General features: G+C 39.7%; 1 protein-coding gene across 1 annotated transcript in view; it reads left to right on the forward strand.

The window, feature by feature from the left end:
- CCDC7 (coiled-coil domain containing 7) overlaps positions 1-21,638 on the forward strand; it is a 467,329-nt gene that overhangs the window by 198,681 nt on the left and 247,010 nt on the right. The gene's annotated exons all lie outside the window — the stretch shown is intronic.

Here is a 21,638-nt window from a genome sequence, read left to right on the forward strand (position 1 = left end):
CTGTTCTGTTCCATTGGTCTATATCTCTGTTTTGATACCAGTACCATGCTGTTTTGATTACTATAGGCTTGTAGTATAGTTTGAATTCTGGTAGTGTGATGCCTAAAGCCTTGTTCTTTTTGCTTGGAAGTGACTTGGCTTTGTGGGCTCTCTTTTGGTTCCATATAAAGTTTAAGGTGTTTTTTTCCAGTTATGTGTAGAAGGTCATTGGTATCTTGATGGGGATAGCATTGAATCTATAAATTACTTTGGGCAGTATGGCCATTTTCACAATATTGATTCTTCCTAACTATGAACATGGAATGTTTCTTCATCTGTTTCTGTCCTCTCTTATTTCATTGATCAGTGGCTTATAGTTCTCCTTGAAGAAGTCCTTTACATTCCTTGTTAGTTGTATTCCTAGGTGTTTTATCTCTTTGTAGCAATTGTGAATGGCAGTTCGTTCTTGATTTGGCTCTCTTTAAGTCTGTTATTGGTTTAGAGGAATGCTTGTGATTTTTGCACATTGATTTTTGTATCCTGACACTTTGCTGAAGTTGCTTATCAGTTTCAGGAGATTTTGGGCTGAGACAATGGGGTCTTCTAGGTATACAATCATGTCATCTACAAATAGAAACAATTTGACTTCCTCCTTTCCTATTTGAATACCCTTTATTCCTTTCTCCTGCCCGATTGCTCTGGCTAGAACTTCTAATACTATGTTGAATAGGAGTGGTGAGAGAAGGCATCCTTGTCTAGTGCCAGATTTCAAAGAGAATGCTCCCAGTTTTTGCCCATTTTGTATGATATTGGCTATTGGTTTGTCATAAATACTTTTATTCTTTTGAGATGTTCTGTCAATACCTAGTTTATTGTGGGTTTTTAGCATAAAGTGCTGTTGAATTTTGTCAAAGGCCTTCTCTGCATCAGTTGAAATAATCATGTGGTTTTTATTTTTGGTTCTGTTTATGTGGTGAATTACATTTATAGACTTGCGTATGTTGAACCAGCCTTGCACCCCCGGGATGAAGCTTACTTGATCATGGTGGATAAGCTTTTTGGTGTGCTGTGGCAGTCAGTTTGACAGTATTTTATTGAAGATTTTTGCATCTATGTTCATCATGGATATTGGCCTGAAGTTTTCTTTTCTTGCTGAGTCTCTGCCGGGTTTTGGTATCAGGATGATGTTGGTCTCATAAAATGATTTGGGAAGGAGTCCCTCTTTTTGGATTTTTTGGAATAGTTTCAGAAGGAAAGGTACAAGCTCCTCTTTGTATGTCTGGTAGAATTTGTGAACCCATCTGGACCTGGGCTTTCTTTGGGTGGTGGGCTCTTAATTGGTGCCTCAACTTCAGCCCTTGTTATCAGTCTATTCAGGGCTATGACTTCTTCCTGGTTTAGGCTTAGGAGGATGCAAGTGTCCAGGAATTTATCCATTTCTTCCAGGTTTACTAGTTTATTGCATAGAGTTGTTTGTAATAATCTCTGATGAGGTGGTTTGTATTTCTGTGGAATCTGTGGTGATATCCCCTTTATCGTTTTTTATTGCATCTCTTTGAGTATTCTCTCTTTTCTTTTTTTATTAATCTAGCTAGTGTTCTGTTTATTTTGTTGATCTTTTCCAATAACCAGCTCCTGGACTTATTGAGTTTTTGAAAGTTTTTTTTTGTGTCTCTATCTACCTCAGTTCTGCTCTGATCTTAGTTATTTCTTGTCTCCTGCTAGGTTTTGAGTTTTTTTATCTTCGTCCTCTAGCTCTTTCAATTTTGATGATAGGGTGTCCATTTTAGATCTCTCCTTCCTTCTCATGTGGGCATTTATTGCTATATATTTTCCTCTAGAGACTGCTTTAAATGTGTCCCAAAGATTCTGGTATGTTGTGTCTTCATTATCGTTGGTTTCAAAGAACTTTATTTCTGCCTTCATTTCATTGTTTATACAGTCAACATTCAAGAGCCAGTTGTTCAGTTTCCATGAAGCTGTGCAGTTCTGAGTTAGTTTCTGAATTCTGAGTTCTAACTTGATTGCAATGTGGTCTGAGAGACAGTGTTATGATTTCTGTTCTATTGCATTTGCTGAGGAGTGATTTACTTCCAATTATGTGGTCAATTTTAGAGTAGGTGTGATGTGGTGCTGAGAAGAATGTATGTTCTGTGGATTTGGGTGGAGAGTTCTGTAAATGTCTATTAGATTTGCTTGGTCCAGGTCTGAGTTCAAGTCCTGGATATCCTTGTTAATTTTCTGTCTTGTTGATCGGTCTAATATTGACAATGGGGTGTTAAAGCCTTCCACTATTATTGTGTGGGAGTCTAAGTCTCTTTGTAAGTCATGAAGAACTTGCCTTATGTATCTGGGTGCTCCTGTATTGGGTGCATATATATTTAGAATCGTTAGCTTTTCTTGTTGCATTGATTCTTTTACCATTATTTAATGTTCTTCTTTATCTCTTTTGATCTTTGTTGCTTTAAAGTCTATTTTATCAGAGATGAGAATTGCAACTCCTGCTTTCTTCTTGCTCTCCATTTGCTTGGTAAATCTTCCTCCATCCCTTTATTTTGAACCTTTGTGTATCCTTGCATGTGAGATGGGTTTCCTGGATACAGCACACTGATGGTTTTAGCTTTTTATCCAATTTGCCAGTCTGTGTCTTTTGATTGGGGCATTTAGTCTGTTTACATTTAGGGTTAATATTGTTATGTGTAAATTTGATCCTGCAAGTTTGATGCTAGCTTGCTGTTTTGCCCATTAGTTGACGTGGTTTCTTCATTGTGTTAATGTTGCTTACCATTTTGTATGTTTTTGGAGTGGCTGGTACTGGTTGTTCCTTTCTATGTTTAGTACCTCTTTCAGGAGCACTTGTACAGCAGGCATGGTGGTGACAAAATCTCTGAGTATTTGCTTGTTCGTAAAGGATTTTATTTTTTCTTTGCTTATGAAGCTTAGTTTGGCTGGATATGAAATTCTGGGTTGAAAATTCTTTTCTTTAAGGATGTTGAATATTGGCCCCCACTCTCTTCTGGCTTGTAGGGTTTCTGCTGAGAGGTCTGCTGTGAGTCCGATGGGATTCCCTTTGTGGGTAACCCGACCTTTCTCTCTGGCTGCCCTTAGCATTTTCTTATTCATTTCAACCCTGGTGAATCTGATGATTATGTGCCTTGGGGTTGATCTTCTTGAGGAATATCTGTTTATATGGGTATAGTTAGAACTACCTCAGCAATGGTGGCCCACCTCTATAATGGCGGACTCTCTCTGTAATGGCAGGCTGCCTCAGCAATGGCAAACTACCTCCATAATGGTGGACTGCCTCAGTTATGGTGAATGACCCTCCCCCACAGAGCTGGACCATCCTGGGTTCAGCTGTGCTTGCTGTGAAACTCTCAATCCAGAGCATTTCCGATTGCATTTTTTGTGTGTGTGTGGGGGTGGGACCAGTTCAGCCTGATCACCTGGCTCCCTGCCTCAGACCCCCCCCTTTTTCTTTTTTTAAGTTGAATGGTCGACTCTGTCTCCCAGGTGTTCCAGTTGCCTGTTGAAAAGATGCCGGGATCTGTGTGATTTCCTGTGTGGCCACTCACTGCACCAGCTGAAACAGCTGCACTGAGCTTCGTGGTGCTTTTTTGCCTGGGAATCTCCTGGCCTGGCTCCCTGCTCCAGTCTCCTTTTTTATCAGTTGAATGGGTGACTCTGTCTCCCAGGAGCTCCAATCACCAGCTAAAACAGTGCCTGGACCCATGTATTTTGTATGGAGAACTGCTGCACTGGGGCACTGGCAAAACAGCTGCACTGGCCAAACAGCCATGTTGGCCAAAACAGCCTCGCTGGTGACCCATAAGGCTCCTCCACCTGGAAATCTCCTGGTCTGTGGGCAATAAAAATCCGTCTGAAAATGTGGCATTCATTTACCCTCCATGCTGCAATACTGAGCTGCTCCTAATTGGCCATCTTGGATCCATCCCTCTCTCTTTTTTATTAGCCTAGCCAGTCATCTATTTTGTTGATCTTTTTAAAAATAAAAAGCCCAGCTCCATAGAAGATCCAAGATGGCCCTTCAGGAGCAGCTCAGGATTGCAGCTCCCAGTGAAAATGCAGAGGGTGAGTGGATGCCGCATTTTCAGATGGATCTTTATTGCCCACAGACCAGGAGATTTCCAGGTGGAGGAGCCCCACAGGTCACCAGCTAGCTGTTTTGGCCAGTGTGGCTGTTTCGGCCAGTGCAGCTGTTTTGCCAGTGCCCTGGCATGGTGATTGACCATACAAAATACACTGGTCTGGTTAGCCTTTGAAGCTGGCAATTGGACCTCTGAGAAGGCAGATTCACCCATTCATCTGATTAAACAGGGAGCCAGGTCAGGAGATTCTTGGGCAGCACCATTGTTTCAGCTGGTGCAGTGGGTTGCTGCAGGGGAAATCACACAGATCCTGGTGCTGTTTCAGCAGGCAATTGGAACACTTGGGAGAGAGTCAAACATTCAACTTAAAAAAAAAAAAGGCTCTGAGGCAGGGAGCCAGGTGATCAGGCTTGGTGGATCCCACCCCCACAAAAACAAAAACAAAAATACAGCAATTTGAAACGCTCGGGGTTGAGAGTTTCACAGCAAGCACAGCTGAACCCAGGATGGCCCAAGTCTGTGGGGGAGGGGCATCTGCCATTAGTGAGGCAATCCACCCCTACGGAGGTAGTCTGCCATTGCTGAGGCAACCTGCCATTGCCGAGGCAACCTACCATAACAGAGAGAGCCCACCATTACAGAGGCAGGCCACCATTGCTGAGGCAGTTCTAACCACACCCATATAAACAGGACTGCAGGGAAGTTCACACAGCAGCAGGGCGAGGCCACAGCAGTTCAGCAAAGCCTCTGCAGGCAGACAATGACTAGGCTGCCTCCTTGCTGGGCAGGGCACCCTGAAAAAAACAAAGCAGCAGCACAATGGATCCTCATAAATAAAGCCCTAACTGCCCGGGACAGAGCACCTGGGGAAAAAAAGGAAGTTTATGAGTTCTGCTGCAGCAGACTTAAACGTACCTGCCTAGCAGTTGAATGAACAACAGAGCTCACAGCTCAGCACTTGAGCTCCTATAAAGAACAAACTGTCTCCTCAAGCAACTCCCTGACCCCCGTATATCCAAAGAGTCACCTCACAAAGGACTGATCAGACTGACATTTGGTGGGCATCATTCTGGGACAAAGATAGCAGAAGAAACTGGTAGCAACCCTCATTGTTCCACAGCTGCTACAGGTGTTCCCCAGGCAAGCAGGGCCTGGAGTGGACCTCAGCAGTCCTACAGGGGAGGGGCCTTCTAACAAGAAGGAAAACTAAGAAGCAGAAATAACTTCATCATCAACAATCTGGACATCTACTCGGAGAAGCAATCTGAAAATCAGCAACTACACAGAAGACAGGTGGATAAATCCACAAAGATGGGAAGAAACCAGCGCAAAAGGAGGAAAACACCCGAAACCAGAATACCACTCCTCCTACAAGGGATCACAACTCCTCGCCAGAAAGGGAACAAAGCTGGATGGAGAATGAGTGTGATGAAATGACAGAATCAGACTTCAGAAGGTGGGTAATGAAAAACTTCCATGAGCTAAAAGAACATGTTCTAACTCAATGCAAAGAAACTAAGAACCTTGAAAAAAGATTTGATGAAATGATAACAAGAATGGACAACTTAGAGAGGAATATGTGTGAACTGAAGGAGCTGAAAAACACAACACGAGAACTTTGTGAAGCATGCACAAGTGTCAACAGCCAAATTGACCAAGCAGAAGAAAGGATATCAGAGGTCGAAGATCAACTCATTGAAATAAAATGAGAAGGCAAGATTAGAGAAAAAAGCACAAAAAGGAATGAACAAAGTCTCCAAGAAATGTGGGACTATGTGAAGAGACCTAATCTACGTTTGATAGGTGTACCTGAATGTGACAAAGAGAATGAAACCAAGCTGGAAAATACTCTTCAGGATATTATCCAGGAAAACTTCCCCAACCTAGCAAGGCAGGCCAATATTCAAGTCCAGGAGATACAGAGAACACCACAAAGATATTCCTCAAGAAGAGCAACCCCAAGACACATAATTGTCAGATTCACCAGGGTTGAAATGAAGAAGAAAATGCTAAGGGCAGCCAGAGAGAAAGGTCAGGTTACCCACAAAGAAAGCCCATTAGACTCACAGCAGACCTCTCGGCAGAAACCCTACAAGACAGAAGAAAGTGGGGGCCAATACTCAACATCCTCAAAGAAAAGAATTTTCAAACCAGAAGTTCATATCCAGCCAAACTAAGCCTTGTAAGTGGAGGAAAAATAAAATTCTTCCTGAACAATCAAGTACTTATAGATTTTGTCACCACCAGGCCTGCTTTATAAGAGCTCCTGAAAGACGTACTACACATAGAGAGGAACAACCAGTACCAGCCATTCCAAAAACATAACAAATGCTAAAGAGTATCAACAAAATGAAGAATCTGCAACAACTAAAGGGCAAAACAGCTAGCTAGCATCAAAATGGCAGTATCAAATTCACACATAACAACATTAACCCTAAATGTAAATGGGCTAAATGCACCAATCAAAAGACACAGACTGGCAAATTGGATAAAAAGCCAAAACCCATCAGTGTGCTGTATCCAGGAAACCCATCTTACCTGCAAGGAATCACAAAGACTCAAAATAAAGGGATTGAGGAAGATTTACCAAGCAAATGGAGAGCAAAAAAAAAGCAGGAGTTGCAGTTTTCATCTCTGATAAAATAGACCTTAAAGCAAGAAAGATCAAAAGAGACAAATAAGGACATTACATCATGGTAAAAGAATCAATACAACAAGAAGAGCTAATGATCCTAAATAGGGACCCAATACAAAAGCACCCAGATACATAAGGCAAGTTCTTAGTAACTTACAAAGAGACTTAGACTCCCACACAATAATAGTGGGAGACTTTAACACTCCACTGTCAAATTAGACAGATCAACCAGACAGAAAATTAACAAGGATATCCAGGACTTGAACTCAGACCTGGAACAAGCAAACCTGATAGACATTTACAGAACTCTCCACCCCAAATCCACAGAATATACATTCTTCTCAGCACCACATCACATCTACTCTAAAATTGACCACATAATTGGAAGTAAATCACTCCTCAGCAAATGCAATACAACTGAAATAATAAGTCTCTCAGACCACAGTGCAATCAAGTTAGAACTCAAAATTCAGAAACTAACTCAGAACTGCACAGCTTCATGGAATATAATCAACTGGCTCTTGAATGTTGACTGGATAAACAATGAAATGAAGGCAGAAATAAAGAAGTTCTTTGAAACCAATGAGAATGAAGATATAACATACCAGAATCTCTGGGACACATTTAAAGCAGTCTCTAGAGGAAAATATATAGCAATAAGTGCCCATATGAAAAAAAAGCAGTGATCCAAAATTGACACCCTATCATCAAAGTTGAAAGGGCTAGAGGAGGAAGATCAAAAACTCAAAACCTAGCAGAAGACAAGTAATAACTAAGATTAGAGTAGAACTGATAGAGACTGAGACATGAAAACCCTTCAAAAAAATCAATAAATCAGGAGCTGGTTTTTCAAAATGATCAACAAAATAGACCACTAGCCACATCAAAAAAAAAAAAAAAAAAAAAAAAAAGAGGATAACCAAATAGATGCAAGAAAAAACGATAAAGGGGAAATTACCACAGATCCCACAGAAATTCAAACCATCATCAGAGAATATTACAAACAAGTCTATGCACATAAACTAGTAAACCTGGAAGAAATGGATAAATTCCTGGACACTTGCATTCTCCCAAGCCTAAACCAGGAAGAAGTCAAAACCATGAATAAACCAATAACAAGATCTGAAGTTCAGGCAGCAATTAAGAGCCTACCACACAAAAAAAGCCCATGTCCAGATGGGTTCACAGCCAAATTCTACCAGGCACACAAAGAGAAACTGTTACCATTCCTTCTGAAACTATTCCATATAATCCCAAAAGAGGGACTTCCTCCCAAATCATTTTATGAGACCAACATCATCCTGATACCAAAACCCATCAGAGACTCAGCAAGAAAAGAAAACTTCAGGCCAATATCCATGATGAACATAGACGCAAAAATCTTCAATAAAGTACTGGCAAGCCAATTGCCACAGCACATCAAAAAGCTTATCTACCATGATCAGGTACGATTCATCCTCAGGATGCAAGGCTGATTCAGGATATGCTAGTCTGTAAACATAATCTACCACATAAACAGAACCAAAAACAAAAAGCACATGATTATCTCAATTGATGCAGAGAAGGCCTTTGACAAAATTCAACAGCCATTTATGCTAAAAACCCTCAATAAACTCGGCATTGATGGAATGTATCTCAAAATAATAAAAGCTATTTATGACAAACCAACAGCCAATATCATACCAAAGGGGCAAAATCTGTAAGCATTCTCTTTGAAATCTGGCACTAGACAAGAATGCCCTCTCACCACTCCTATTCAGTATAGTATTGGACATTCTAGTGAGAGCAATCTGGCAAGAAAAAGAAATAAAGGGTATTCAAATAGGAAAGGAGGAAGCCAAATTGTCTCTATTTGCAGACGACATGATAATATATCTAGAAGACCCCATCGTCTCAGCCCCAAATCTCCTGAAACTGATAAGCAACTTCAGCAAAGTCTCAGGATACAAAATCAATGTGAAAAAATCACAAGCATTCCTATACACGAATAACAGACTTAAAGAGAGCCAAATCAAGAATGAACTGCCATTCACAGTTGCTACAAAGAGAATAAAACACCTAGTAGTACAACTAACAACGAATGTAAAGGACCTCTTCAACGAGAATTACAAACCACTGCTCAATGAAATAAGAGAGGACACAAACAGATGGAGAAACATTCCATGTTCATGGTTAGGAAGAATCAGTATTGTGAAAATGGTCATACTGTCCAAACTAATTTATAGATTCAATGCTATCCCCATCAAGCTACCTATGATCCTCTTCACAGAACTGGAAAAAACCACCTTAAATTTCATATGGAACCGAAAGAGAACCCACATAGCTAAGTCAATTCTAAGTAAGAAGAACACAGTGGAAGGCATCACACTACCAGACTTCAAACTTTACAACAAGGTTACAGTAATCAAAACAGCATGGTACTGGTACCAAAGCAGAGATATAGACCAATGGAACAGAACAGAGACCTTGGAGGCAACACAACATATCTACAGCCATACAAACTTTGATAAACCTGACAAAAACAAGCAATGGGGAAAGGAGTCCCTGTTTAATAAATAGTGTTGGGAAAATTGGCTAGCCATTTGCAGAAAGCAGAAACTGGACCCCTTCCTGACACCTTACTCTAAAATTAACTCCAGATGGATTAAAGACTTCGACATGAGACCTAACACCATAAAAACCCTAGAATAAAATCTAGGCAAAACCATTCAGGACATAGGAGTAGGCAAGGACTTCATGACCAAAACACCAAAAGCATTAGCAACAAGAGCCAAAATAGACAAATGGGACCTAATCAAACTCCACAGCATCTGCACAGCAAAAGAAACAGTCATTAGAGTGAATCAGCAACCAACAGAATGGGAAAACATTTTTGCAGTTTACCCATCTAACAAAGGGCTGATATCCAGAATTTACAAAGAACTCAAACAGATTTACAAGATCAAAACAAACAAGCCCTTTCAAAAGTGGGAAAAGGATATGAACAGCCACTTTACAAAAGAAGATATACATGAGGCCAACAAACATCTGAAAAAATGTTCATCATCACTGGTCATTAGAGAAATGCAAATCAAAACTACATTGAGATACCATCTCACGCCAGTTAGAATGGCGATCATTAAAAAATCTGGAGACAACAGATGCTGGAGAGGCTGTTGAGAAATAGGAACACTTTTACACTGTTGGTGGAAGTGTAAATTAGTTCAACCATTGTGGAAGACAGTGTGGCAATTCCTCAAGGACCTAGAAATAGAAATTCCATTTGACCCAGCAATCTGATTACTGGGTATATAGCCAAAGGACTATAAACTGTAAGGACAGATGCACACAAATGTTCATTGCAGCACTGTTTACAATAACAAAGACCTGGAATCAACCCAGATGCCCATTGATGATAGACTGGACAGGGAAAATGCAGCACATATACACCATGGAATATTATGCAGCAATAAAAAACGATGAGTTTGTGTCCTTTGTAGGGACATGTATGAATCTGGAGAACATCATTTTCAGCAAACTGACACAAGAACAGAAAATGAAATACCGCATGTTCTCACTCATAGGCAGGTGTTGAACAATGAGAACACATGGACACAGGGAGGGGAGCACTACCCACTGGGGTCTGTTGGGGGGAATAGGGGAGGGACAGCAGGGGGTGGAAAGTTGGGGAGAGATAGTATGGGGAGAAATGCCAGATATAGGTGAAGGGGAGGAAGCAGCAAATCACACTGCCATGTATGTACCTATGCAATGATCTTGCATGTTTTTCACATGTACCCTGAAACCAAAAATGCAATTTAAAAAAAACCAGCTCCTGGATTTCCTGATTTTTTGAAGGCGTTTTTTGTGCCTCTATCTTTTTCAGTTCTTCTCTGATCTTAGTTATTTCTTGTCTTTGTTTGCTTTTGAGTTTTTAAAATCTTGCTCCTCTAGCTTTTTCAATTTTGATGATAAGGTGTTGATTTTCAATCTTTCCTTGTTTCTCATGTTGGCATTTATTGGTATAAATTTCCCTCTAGACACTGCTTTAAATGTGTCCAATGGGATCTGGTACATTATGTCTTCATTTTTGTTGGTTTCAAATAACATTTATATTTCTACCTTCACTTCAGTGTTTATCCATTTGTCATTCAGAAGCAAGTTGTTCAGTCTCTATGTGATTGTGCAGTTTTGAGTGCTTTTCTTAATCCTGAGTTCTAATTTGATTGCGCTGTGGTCTGAGAGACTGATTGTTATGATTTCTGTTCTTTTTCATTTTCTGAGGAGTGATTTATTTCCAGTTATGTGGTCAACTTTGGAGTAAGTGCAATGTGGTGCTGAGAAGAATGTGTATTCTGTGGATTTGGGGTGGAGTATCCTGTAAATGTCTATTAAGTCCACTTGGTCCAAATTTGTGTTCAAGTCCTGGATATCCTTGTTGACTTTCTGTCTCATTGATCTGTCCAATATTGTCAGTGGAGTGTTAAGGTTTCCCACTATTATTGTGCAGAAGTCTCAGTGTCTTTGTAGGTCTTTAAGAACTTGCTTTATGTATCTGGGTGATCCCATATTGGGTGCATAAATATTTAGGATAGTTAGCTGTTCTTGTTGCATTGATCCTTTTACCATTACATAATGCCTTTTTTGTCTCTTTTGATCTTTGTTTAAAGTCCATTTTATCAGAGACTATAATTGTTACCCCCATTTTTTTTTTTTTTTTGCTATCCATTTGCTTGGTAAATCTTCTTCCATCCCTTTATTTTGAGTCTGTGTGAGTCCTTGCATGTGAGATGGGTCTCCTGAATACAGCACACTGATGGGTCTTGACTTTTTATCCAGTTTTCCAGTCTGTGTCTTTTGATTGAGGCATTTAGGTCATTTACATTCAATGTTAGTATTTTTATGTGTGAATTTGATTCTGCCATTTTGCTACTGGCTGGTTGTTTTGCCCATTAATTGCTGTGGCTTTTTCATTGCGTTGTTATTCTTTACCATTTGGTACATTTTTACAATGCTAGTACTCATTGTTCCTTTCCCTGTTTAGTACTTCCTTCAGTGGCTCCTATAAGGCAGGTCTTGCAGTTATGAAATCTCTCAATAATTGCTTGTCTGTAAAGGATTTTATTTCTCCTTCATTTATGAAGCTTAATTTGGCCAGATATGAAATTCCAGGTTGAAAGTTCTTTTCTTTAAGGACGTTGAATATTGGCTTCCACTCCCTTTTAGCTTGCAGGGTTTCTGCCAAGAGATCCTCTGTGAGTCTGATGGTCTTTCCTTTGTGGGTGACTCGACCTTTCTCTCTGGGTACCCTGAGGATTTTTTTCTTTCATTTCAACTCTGATGAGTCTGACACCTATGTGCCTTGGGGTTGCTCTTCTTTGTCTTTTTAAATTTTTTATTGCATTTTAGGTTTTGGGGTACATGAGCATAACATGCAAGACAGTTACGTAGGTAGACACAGGGCAGTGTGTTTTGCTTCCTTTCTCCCCTTCACCCACATTTGGCATTTCTCCCCAGGCTATCCCTCCCCACCTCCCCCTCCCACTGGCCCTCCCCTTTTCCCCCAATAGACCTCAGTGTTTAGTACTCCCCTCCCTGTGTCCATGTGTTCTCATTTTTCATCACCCGCCTATGAGTGAGAATATGCGGTGTTTCATTTTCTGTTCTTGTGTCAGTTTGCTGAGAATGATGTTCTCCAGCTTCATCCATGTCCCTACAAATGACACAAACTCATTATTTCTGATTACTGCATAATATTCCATGGTGCATATGTGCCACATTTTCCCAATCCAGTCTATCATCAATGGGCATTTGGGTTGATTCCAGGTCTTTGCTATTGTAAACAGTGCTGCAATGAACATTCGTGTGCATGTGTCCTTATAGTAGAATGATTTATAGTCCTTTGGATATATACCCAGTAATGGGATTGCTGGGTCAAATGGAATTTCTATTTCTAAGGCCTTGAGGAATCGCCACACTGTCTTCCACAATGGTTGGACTAATTTACACTCCCACCAACAGTGTAAAAGTGTTCCTTTTTCTCCACATCCTCTCCAGCATCTGTTGTCTCCAGATTTTTTAATGATCACCGGCGTGAGATGGTATCTCAATGTAGTTTTGATTTGCATCTCTCTGATGACCAGTGATGAGCATTTTTTTCATATGATTGTTGGCCTCATATATGTCTTCTTTCGTTAAAGTGTCTGTTCATATCCTTTACCCACTTTTGAATGGGCTTGTTTGTTTTTTTTCTGTAAATCTGTTTGAGTTCTTTGTAAATTCTGGATATCAGCCCTTTGTCAGATGGGTAAACTGCAAAAATTTTTTCCCATTCTGTTGGCTGCCGATCCACTCTAGTGACTGTTTCTTTTGCTGTGCAGAAGCTGTATGTATGTAATGGCCTTCTTTGTCTCTTTTGATCTTTGTTGCTTTAAAGTCTATTTTATCAGAGATGAGAATTGCAACTCCTGCTTTTTTTTGCTCTCCATTTGCTTGGTAAATCTTTCTCCTTCCCTTTATTTTTAGCCTTTGTGTATCCTTGCCTGTGAGATGGGTTTCCTGGATACAGTACACTGATAGGTTTTGGATTTTTATCCAATTTGCCAGTCTGTGTCTTTTGATTGGTGCATTTAGTCCATTTACATTTAGGGTTAATATTGTTATGTGTGAATTTGATACTGTCATTTTGATGCTAGGTGGCTGTTTTGCCCGTTAGTTGTTGTAGATTCTTTATTATGTTGATGCTCTTTAGCATTTAGTGTGATTTTTGAATGGCTGGTACTGGTTTTTTCTTTGTATGTGTAGTGCCTCTTTTAGGAGCTCTTGTAAAGCAGGCCTGGTGGTGACAAAATCTCTGAGTACTTGCTTGTTCACAAAGGATTTTATTTTTTCTTCACTTATGAAGCTTAGTTTGGCTGGATATGAAATTCTGGGTTGAAAGTTCTTTTCTTTAAGGATGTTGAATATTGGCCCCCCACTCTCTTCTGGCTTGTAGTGTTTCTGCCGAGAGATCTGCTGTGAGTCTGATGGGCTTCCCTTTGTGGGTGACCCGACCTTTCTCTCTGGCTGCCCTTAGAATTTTCTTTTTTATTTCAACCTTGTTGAATCTGATGATTATGTGCCTTGGGGTTGCTCTTCTTGTGCAATATCTTTGTGGTGTTCTCTGTATTTCCTGCATTTGACTGTTGGCCTGTCTTGCTAGGTGGGGGAAATTTTCCTGGATAATGTCCTGAAGAGTATTTTCCAGCTTGGATTCATTCTCTTCATCACATTCTGGTACACCTGTCAAACATAGGTTAGGTCTCTTAACATAGTCTTACATTTCTTGGAGACTTTGTTCATTCATTTTTGCGCTTTTTTCTCTGATCTTGGTTTCTCATTTTATTTCATTGAGTTGATCTTTGGCTTCAGATATTCTCTCTTCGGCTTGGTTAATTTGGCTATTGAAACTTGTGCATGCTTTGCGAAGTTCTCGTATTGTGTTTTTCAGCTCCTTTAATTCATTCCTATTTCTCTCTAAGTTATCCATTCTTGTTATCATTTCCTCAAATCTTTTTTCAAGGTTCTTAGTTTCTTTGCATTGATTTAATACATGTTCTTTTAGCTCACAAAAGTTTCTCATTATCCACCTTCTGAAGTCTAATTCCGTCATTTCTTTACAGTCATTTTCCATCCAGCTTTGTTCCCTTGCTGGTGAGGAGTTTTGGTCCTTTCTAGGAGGCGAGGTGTTCTGGTTTCGGGTGTTTTCCTCCTTTTTTCGCTGGTTTCTTCCCATCTTTGTGGATTTAACCACCTGTTGTCTGTGTAGTTACTGACTTTTCAATTGGGTCTCTGAGTGGACACCCAGATTGTTGATGATGAAGTATTTCTGTTACTTTGTTTTCCTTCTACCAGTCTAGCCCCTTCGCTGTATGACTGCTGAGGTCCTCTCCAGGCCCTGCTTGTCTGGGGTGCACCTATAGCAGCTGTGGAACAGTGAGGGATGCTACCAGTTTTTTTTTCTGCTATCTTTGTCCCAGGATGGTGCCTGCCAAATGTCAGTCTTTTGGATATAGAGGGGTCAGGGAGCTGCTTGAGGAGACAGTCTGTACTTTATAGGAGCTCAATTGCTGAGCTGTGAACTCTGTTGTTCATTCAGGGCTGTTAGGCTGCTATGTTGAATTCTGCAACAGAACTCATAAAAAAAACCATTTTTTTTTCTCAGATGCTCTATCTGGGGGGGTTGGGGCTTTATTTTTGAATGTCCGTTTCACTGTCCTGCCCAGCTAGGAGGCAGTCTAGTCACTATTTGCCTGCCGAGGCTCCGCCCTGCTGGTGTGAGGTTCGCCCTGTTGCTGCAGGCTCTGCCCTTCTGCTGTGGTCTCCGCCCTGCTGCCATGGGCTACGCCCTGCGGTGGAGTCTCTCTGTTGTATCGGGTTGCCTTGGCAATGGCAGGCTGGGTCAGCAATGGGCGTGTATCTCGGGGCGGATTGCCTCGCTAATGGTGGATGCCCCTCCCCCACAGAGCTGCGCTCTCAGGGACTGTCTTCACTGGGAGAGTTTGGAATCGCCGTTTTCTCTGTCCCACTGCGCCACCCCAAACATTGTGTTCCTGCAATCTTCTGGGCTGGCCCACTGTCCAAGTCCCGTTCAGTCTCAAGTTCAGCCTCAAGTTCAGCCCTCTCAATTCTCAGGTTGCCGGTTCAACCGGGCACCCAGACAAGCGCACCCTTTGCGGAGCGCTGTGTAGGGCTGGCCACCACCACCCTGGCTGCTGGCTGCACCAGTCAAAACCTCTGCCTGGCATCCCACGTCTCCTTTATACCTAAGAATTTCCCCATTCTGTGGGCAACAAAGATCAGTCTGGAAATCAGGCCTTGACTCACCTCTCTGCCCATTCACCGAGAGCTTCAATCCTGGGTTGTTCTCACAGCGCCATCTTGAGTCCTCCCCGGGGTTGCTCTTCTTGAGGAATATCTTTGTGGTGTTCTCTGTATTTCCTGGATTTGAATGTTGGCCTGCCTTAGGTTGGAAAATTCTCTTGGATAATGTCTTGAAGAGTGTTTTCAACTTGGATTCATTCTCTCTGTCACATTCAGGTATGCCAATCAAGCGTAGATTAGGTTTTTTCACACAATCCCATAGTTCTTGGAGGCTTTGTTCATTTCTTTTCACTCTTATTTCCCTAATCTTGCCTTCTCATTTTATTTCATTGATTTGATCTTCTAGCTCTGATATCCTTTCTTCTGCTTGATCGATTCAGCTGTTGAAACTTGTGTGTGCCTTGCAAAGTTCTTGTGCTGTGTTTTTCAGCTCTGTCAAATCATTTATGTTCTTCTCTAAGCTGGTTATTCTAGTTAGCATTTCATCTAACCTTTCTTCAAGGTTATTAGTTTCTTTGCATTGGGTTAGAACATGGTCTTTTAACTCAGAGAAGTTTGTTATTACCCACCTTCTGAAACCTGCTTCTGTCAATTCATCAGATTCATTCTCTGTCTTTTTTGTTTCCTTGATGGTGAGGAGTTCTGATCCCTGGGAGGAGAAGCGGTGTTCTGTTCTTTGGTGGTTTCATCCTTTTTGCACTGATTTTTTCCCCCATCTTCATGTATTTATCTCCCTTTAATCTTTGAAGTTGGTGATTTCAGAAGGAGTTTCTGAGTGGACTTTCTTTTTTCTATTGAGGTTGTTGCTGTATCTTTTTTGGCCTGTAGAGGGCGTTGCTGGGCTCTCGGATTCAGTCAGGTTGTTGGGTGGGTGGTCCTTCCCTGGAGTTTGTTTGCCGGTGAGATTGGCCCTGCCTTCCCAGTGGTGTCTCTTCCAGAGCTCTATCTTCCTGGTTGGGGTCAAGCTGATGTATTTGCTGCCAAGCTCTCTAGCAAGGGTTTCAATTTGAGTTTTGTAAAGTTGGGGCCTGCCAGTCCTTATGGTGTGTTTTCCTACTTTCAACTCTGACTCCATCTGTGGGACGTTCTTCCCACTGGCATTTGTCCAAACTCCCACCCAGGTCCCTGTGACAACTTACCAAGCCCTGCTGTAGCCACTGCTCAGATTTGCATCAACTACCCTCAGCGCACCACCATCTGGCTGGGCTCTCATTGACCAAGGGTTGCAGGAGCAATGAGGTAAGCACAGGACCTGAGATGGAGCACCGAGAGGGTTAAGTCCCCTGACCCTCTGAGCCAGCTGCACATTTCAGGTGGGGACACACCCCTCGTCTTGATTTGCCCCACTGGGTGGCTGTGCCCTGCAGCTCCTTCTCTGGGCCTAATTTCAGTGCCCTATCAGTTCCACAGAAGAGAACCCGGCACCTCCTTTGGCATCGTGAAATCCTCTAGCCCTCTGCCTCTTATTCGCTGGGAGCTACATTCCAGTGCTAGCTTCTCTGGGCCATCTTGGCGCCCTCCCGCCGAGTTTAGGATTTTTTACATTAAAACATCAATAGCAAATACTGAGACTGAACTAGCAATCAGAAGCTCTCAACATGAAAACCATGATTTAGTCTTACTATTTACTTGACCTTTTCAGCCTGTCCATTTCTTCTTGATTCAGTCTTGGTAGGTTATTGGTAGGTTCTAGGAATTTAATCATTTCTTCTATGTTGTTCGGTTTGTTGATCCATAAATTGTTTGTAATAGTAATTTGTGATCTTTTCTCATTTCCATGGCATCAGTTACAATGACTCCTCTTTCATCTAGATTTATTTATTTGAGTCTTCTTTTTTAAAAATTCACCTAGCTAATTTTTTTTTATCTTTTCAAAAGCCCAACTCACATTTCATCAATTTTCTCTGTTGTTTTTCTATTACCTATTTTATTTATTTCTCTTCTAATTTTATTATTATTTATACTATGAACTTTGGATTTATTTTTCTTTTTCCTTGACGTGTAAAGTTAAGTTGTTCATTTGAATTTTTTTATAGTGATTATCAACTTCCCTTATAGTACTGTTTTTGCTGCATCCTTCTGTAAGCTTTGGTATATTGTAGTTTCGTGGATTTTTTAAAATCTCAAGATATTTTCTAATTTTCCTTTTTTAATTTTTTAATTTTAATTTTTTCCTAATTTTCTAATTTCTTCCTTGATCTAATGGTTGTTCAAAATTTGTTGTTAAATTTTCATGTATTTGTGATTTTTTCCATTCTTTTTTTATTACTGATTTCTAGTTTCATACCATTGTGATTAGAAAATAATCTTGTAGTGGTCCTAATTTTCTTAAATTTTTAGAATTTTTTTGTGATGTAGTATGTGCTTTATCCTGTAAATATCTCTTGTGTATAGGACACTTGTGTGTATTCTGCTGCTTTTGGATGGAATGTTCTTTAAATTGCTGTTAGGTCCGTTTGGTCTATAGTGTTGTACAGATCTGTTGTTTATTGATTTTCTGTTTGGATGATCTATCCATTTTTGAAATTGTAGTATTGAAGTGTATTTCTCTCTTCATACCTATTAATATTTGTCTTATATATTTAGGTGCTCTGATGTAGGCCATAGGTATATTTATCATTGTTATATTTGAATGGTGAACCGATCTTTTTATTTTGGTGTGATGACTTTTTGTGTCACATAGTCTTTTACTTGACATATTTAAGTACAGCCACTCCTGCTCTTTTTTTTGATACCATTTGCATGGAATTTCTTTTCCTCTCCTTCCCTTTTAGCATTTAAGCCCCTCACTTTTAGTTCAGTTTGTCCTTAACTCTAAAGCAAGTCTCTTGCACATAGCATATAGTTGGTTCTTGCTTTTTTTAAAAATCATTTCAGCCTCTTTATATCTTTTGAATGGTAAGTTTAACCTACTTATATTTAAAATGATTATTTCTAGGTAAAGACTTATTGTTGCAATTATGTTGTTTTCTGCCTGTTTTGTAGTTGTATCCCATCTTTCTCTCTTTCTGTTTTCCTTTGTGATTTGATGATGTTTTTATAATGATATACTTTATTTTCTTTTCATCTTTTTGTATCTGAAATAGGTTTTTCTTTATGATTTCCATGAGGTTTCAGTAAAACATGGTTAAAATGGTCTATTTTAAGTTGTTAACAACTTAACTTCGATTGTATACAACAATTTTACATTTTTATCCCAGTCCCATTTTACGTTATTGTTGTTAAAATTTACATTATATGCTGTATCCATTAACTAATTTTTTTGGTTATAGTTATCCTTAACACTTTTGCTTTTGACTTTCATACTAGAGTTAAAATGATTCATATACCACTCTTACATTATTGCATTATTTTTTGATTATCAATATATTTACTCGCTAGTGATGTTTATACTTTCATCTACTTTGGTGTCACTGTTGAGCATCCATTTATTTCAACTTTAAAAATTCTCTTTATCACTTATTGTAAGGCTGGTTTAGTGTTGATTAACTCCCTAGATTTTTGTTTATCTGGAAAAGTATCTATGCTTAGCTTTTAAAGCACAATTTTTCTGTGTGTAGTATTCTTGGTTGACATTTATTTCATTCAGTACTTTGAATATATTATTTCATTCTCTTCTGGTCTGCAAGGTTTCTCCTAAAAAGCCTATTGATAGTTTTTTGGGTTTATCTTGTATTTGATGTCATTTTTTTGCTTTCCATTTTCAAAATTCTCTTTGAGTTTTGACAATTTAATGTATCTCAGTGTAAACTTCTTAAGATTCAACCTATTTAGAATCCTTTGTGTTTCATGAATCTGGATATCCATTTTCCTCCTCAATTTGGAAAAACCATATTCATTATTTCTTTAAATAAGCCTTCTGCCATTTTCCCTCTCTTTCTTCTTGGGCTTCCATATGCATATGTTGGTTCACTTGATGGTATTCTATACATCTTGCAGGATTTTTAAACTCTTTTTTATTATTTTTCTTTTTGTTTTTCATAATGAAAAATTTCAAAAGAATTGTATTATTTTCAAGTTATTTTCTTCTGCTTGATAAAGTCTGCTTTTGAGGCTATCTGTGGAATTTTTCAGTTTATTCATTGTGTTCCTCAGTTCTAGAATTTCTGTTTGGTTTATATTTTTATGGTTTGTAAGTCTTTGTTAAACTTCTTATTTTTTGTTCATATGTTGTTTTCCTAATTTTATTTGGTTGTCTGTCTGTGCTCCATTCTGTTCACTGAGCTTCTTTAAGGTCAGTATTTTTATGTCTTTGTCAGGAAGGTCATAGATCTCCATTTTTAAGGATCTCTTATATGAACTGTATTTTGTTACTTTGGTCAGTTCATATTGCCCTTATTCTTTATGATCCTTGTATTTTCACTGATGTATATGCATTTATAGAAGCATATTCACATGCTGGCTTTGGCCCTTCACTAGACAGCTCAGCCAGAGATTGCATGAATCCATTAGAAGGGTTCATGGGCAGATCAGCCATCAGGCTCTACAGGAGTGCTGGCTGGCAGGGTTTGTGGGCAAGTCTGCTGCTGTAATTTGTAGGTCAGTTGTTGGGTCCATGCAGTCTCTTGAGAGCTTCTGATCACCCACCCACCCCACCTACCACATTTTCTGGTTTTAACTACCTTCAGGTGATCTAGCCATGCTGATTCCCTGAGTGTTTTGATTGTGGTACAATATAAGGAGGCCTCTCAACAGGCTGGGAAAAGTCCAATGCTCACTTTATTCCCCACAGGAAAACTGAAAAGCCCAGAGATTTCTCTTGTCACTGTGTTGTGCCAGCTTGGGGGAGATGTGACATGAGTAGAATTGAAACTGTTTTTCTTATCCTTTAATTGTAATTTTCCCTGTTTCTGTGTTCCATTGCTGTGCTGTAGCCTCTTGTTTGAATCCCAGAATTCTCATAAAGGTAATTTTATTTTAGTCTGGTTGTTAAGACTGCATTTTTGTGGAAGAATGAGGGCTGGACCTCCTCTTCCACCATCTTGCTTACATCAATCTCCCAATATTAATATATTTTGAATTCAACTTATCAGAAAATATTTTTTTGATTCATGAATATGTATTTGGGCATATGTTTCATAGAAATTTTATACTTTGACCTAAAGCATGAATATTCTGAGATAATTAGAAAACAAAAGTATTGATAACTTATGGTTGGAATTTCTTGTCTTGAGATTATTTCACAAGCATAGGTTGTGTGCTTGGTATTCACCAAAGCCCAATAAAAGGCCAATAAGAGTCTTTTAAAGGATATATACTTTTCAGGGATTTCTAAAGATGACAGGGTCAAAAGTCCAATAGATTCTTCTGACCTGTGGCAGTATCCTTTTGCTGTAACCTCCAATTGGCAAACAGAAGACCTCTACCTCAAACAATAAATGGATATCAGAACAGCCGAGGGGGAGTGCTGTTTGGGTTGCTTGTTTGAGGACCTTCAGGCCATCCTCCTGATTGTGGCACATTTAAAGGGAACAACTTTCTTGTAATTCTGTAGTTGGAGGGCATTGAGATTGCCCCATGGGTAATACAACAGTATAAGTAGTCAAATAGTCTCATTAATCACTGGATTTTCTTTCTAATTGTTTGATCAGAGAGGGCCAGAGCCAGTCTTATTACATGGAATAAGACAACATTCCTCTTAAAGATTATGCTCAGGAATTACACTTGGGTACTAAGTACTTGTACACTGTGATAATGATTTAGAGAGTTATCACCTGAGAGTCATCAATAGAGCATCCAGTCCTTTTAGGGGGGGTTTCATGTTTGAGATGGTGTCATGAATGGAGTAGAAGGTTAGTCCTTCCTCTAGTAGTGAGACCTTTTCTATATTATGGTTTAGGCATTGATGACAAATAGGGAATTAAGCATATTACTGGTCAATTTTATTTATTCCACACAAGGGTAAACCGATTCTAATCATCCCTCTGTAGACAGATACTGAAATGGGCGTGTGCAATGTTAATTGTTACATAGTAAGTTCTCACACTCTAGACAATAGCTTCTGTTATGTTTACAATGTCAGATACCACTGACAAAGGCCAAAGAGCTGTTGTATGAATTGAACAGACAAAATT

Source organism: Callithrix jacchus, chromosome 7 (assembly GCF_049354715.1).
Source record: "Callithrix jacchus isolate 240 chromosome 7, calJac240_pri, whole genome shotgun sequence".
NCBI classification, from domain to species: domain Eukaryota; kingdom Metazoa; phylum Chordata; class Mammalia; order Primates; family Cebidae; genus Callithrix; species Callithrix jacchus.